General features: G+C 46.6%; 1 long non-coding RNA gene across 1 annotated transcript; it reads left to right on the top strand.

The window, feature by feature from the left end:
• Nucleotides 1–517: 517 nt before the first annotated feature.
• Nucleotides 518–2,481, top strand: LOC146058982 (uncharacterized). The gene is made up of 3 exons (XR_014470081.1): nt 518–995; nt 2,009–2,121; nt 2,411–2,481. It is a non-coding gene; the product is annotated as an uncharacterized LOC146058982 (long non-coding RNA).
• Nucleotides 2,482–3,363: the final 882 nt, after the last annotated feature.

Below are 3,363 nucleotides of genomic sequence, written 5' to 3'. Positions count from 1 at the left end.
CAGCAGGGGGGCCATTGCTGCCCGTATTGCGCCCACCATGTCCCCATATGTTACTGCATCGTCAGGTTGTGGGGTTACCTTGCGATCTGGAGCAGGGGAGACAGGCTGCGGGGTCTCCGTGTAGCTGTCTGCTGCCGGAGGGGAGGGCGGCTTGGTCCGGGGAGGCAGCGGGGAAGTTTTCTGTGCGGGCGCACGTGTAAGCTCTGCTGCAGTCGCCATCTTGGAGGTGGCAGGTGCTGGCGTTTTCGCTTTGCTGGCACGGATCCTGGCGCCGGGCATTTCATCCAGAAATTGTTCCATGCGGGTCTGCGTCTTGTCGGGTGCAGTGGGAGCGGATACCGCGGCTTGTGGAGGCTATTTTAGCCGTAAAAAGGGTTAGTGTGAGCCGGTGGGCAGCGGAGCTCTCTCACATGCGACTGCTCATGTCGCTGCCAGAACCGGAAGTCCCTTTCTTTGGTTTAGGTGACTCAGGATATGGGTGTCTTTCCTGGCTCATGACACCATGTCACACCCGATGGCCCTGCACAGCACCGGTATAATGAAGCCCATATTGCAACCCGCAATGTGGTGGAGCGTACGTTTGGAGTGTTGAAAAGTAGATTCCGGTGTTTGGACCGGTCATCTGGTTTGCTGCTTTACCACCCTGCAAAAGTAGTGATGATCGTCCAGGCTTGCTGCATGTTACACAACATAGCCCTATACCAACCAGCCTAGGTGGAGGAGGATCATGCAGCAGTAGTGCAGGAAGCCCAACCTACCACACCTCGGGTAGTGAGGGGTAAGCAGAGGGGGAATCTGGAGCGTACAGACATCATCAGGCACTACTTTTCTGGTAAGCACATGTGCCCTCTATTCCTACATGTACCTTTGCTGGAAGTGAACTCACCTACATTACATTTATCACTAACATCTTTTTGCCCCCACATTTAGCCCAATAGACACAGTCCAAGGGTACAGTTGGTGGTGCAGACCTATCCCTTGCTGTAAAAAACCTTGTAAGTATATTAACAACATGTAAGTGATTTTTGTGCAATCAACTATGGCTCACCTGTTGTTGTGGAACTACATGGGCCAGCATGCCCTGACACACTGTCAGCATGACAGCTCAAAACATGACTGCCACAGCTTGCTTAAATATGTAGTTCCACTACCTCGGACAGGCCAGATTTGAGACAACAGCATCTTCCACCAATACCTTGCCCATATATCATTACATTATGGAACAGATCACGCAACAAATGTTTGAAGAATAACACACAGACAAAATGGTATGCGTTGTGACATTTTTACTACAGTATATTATGTCATACATAACCTGCATTTGTTAGTCGCAAACAATAGAAATGTGTATTAATGTAACAAAAATTCAAGCATAGTACATGCATTATCAATTTATTTTATGTTAAATAATTATTTTTTCCCTCCATCAGGCCGCGCACTACCACCTCTTGACCTGCGCACACGCCACCCCGGGTCCTAATACTCCGACGGGGTGGGGAAGTTGGTGAGCCACTTACTGGTGTGCTAGATACACTACTAATTGTAGATGTAGTTGCACCTATGACACCTGACACCTCCATTTGATGGATTTGTGCCTGCATAGCGATCAACGCATTGGTCTGCACAGTACACGATTGACTAAGTGAATGAATACTTTGTGCAAGGCTGCCAATATGGATATTCTGCTCCCTTACAGCAGAACTAAGTTCAGCAAGACGGGTGTCTATGCTATTTGCCATACGCACCTGAGTGCCTACACCAACCCGTACACTCCTAGACAATTTTCTCAACTGTAGAAAGGTGTCACGCATGTACCCCTTAATGTTGCCCATTTCCAGACTTTGGGAGGCCATAAATTCTAGTTGTTTGTCCTTGAAATGTACCAAGGAGGTAGCTACTTGGGCAGCAGAAGCAGCTGTATGGGGAGTATTTCTGGGTGGGGGTGGGTTTGGAGTCACCCCACTTGGTGGAAGATCACTTTGTGATGATGTGTTTATTTCCTCCTCAGCCGCAAACGTGTCCACTGGTTCCAGAATTATCTCTATGTCATCCACCGGCATATCAGAGGATTCTGTGGATTGTTGTCCTAGTTGTACAGTACCTGTGGATACAGAGGAAGAGGTAAGTACAGATGCATATATTGTCCTTTCTGTCGTCAGTACTGTTTTAGAAAGGGTCTGAGATGGTAGACGCCCATACCTAGGGGTACTATGTACTTACAAATGGACCCCGATCCTGCATGAAACATTGCCAATAATGTTCATTGACATGGCTAGGCCACATAACATTCATGTCCGTTGCAATGTAGCAGCTGGAGATGACTGTAATGTGATTTATTATTTGATGTGACATGGGTGTGTGTACTGTATGTGTAATGGCCTGTGGTTTGAACATTTACCTGCTTCCACAGATGCGGCACCATCGGAGCTTCTTTTCTTGGATGCTTGATCACTTCGGGATGGACAATCTGTGAAAGGAAAGATCGGCAGACTTTGGGCATTATTCTGCTCGGAGCGGCCAAACGTGCGTACGTACGCCATTACCGCACGCTAGCCGTACGCGGCCGTTAGGGTTAAGTCCACCCACAAATCAGCCGCTTACGTACGGGCAGAAATAACGTAGAAGGGGAGTGCCGTACAAATGAGCGTACGGCAACGTACGCGGCCGGCCCAGCCCTTACACTCCGACAACTGGCGTACAACTGAGCGTACGGCGCCGTCTACGGCCGTCTTTCCTCCGTCTCCCCACCGACTTCTTGCGGAGATCTGAGCGTACGCCAGTTTGCACGGACGGGTCCCTATTGTTTTCAATGGAAAACTCAGCTTATGTCACCGCTCGTGAGAGTGAGCGTACGTCCGTGCACGCTGGCATACCCTTCACATATATGGACCTGCAAATCTTGCCTTTCAACTACAATTCTGACAATTGATTAATTAATCTATTTGTTATTCAATTATTGTTTTCTATTAACTCAATTGTCTACCTTAATAAAGACCTAATAAAACTACATTTTAACCCACATTACATGTATATTTGTGATGTTCTAATGTGGCATTTTAATCACTATCTATGTGTCCCCATATTGCTGTTATTTTTACATCAAGTAATGTTGGTGTTTCTGTATATGTACTAAATTATGTCCATAATTACTTTGTCCACAATGTGTAACATGTATACCTACCCTGATGTTATGTGTGATGTTGTAATCGAACAACATTAAAAATTCATGCATTTTTACTATGTGTTATTTTTTTCAAAAACACACACATTCACACATCAATCATTACCCCTCACCTCAAATTACAAGTATAACTTACAGTACACATCTGTATGTACCTACCCTTACAAGCCCTCTAACATATT

Source organism: Crinia signifera, chromosome 2 (genome assembly GCF_055691185.1).
Source record: "Crinia signifera chromosome 2, ASM5569118v1, whole genome shotgun sequence".
NCBI lineage: Eukaryota > Metazoa > Chordata > Amphibia > Anura > Myobatrachidae > Crinia > Crinia signifera.
This window is presented reverse-complemented; position numbering and strand designations above follow the sequence as displayed.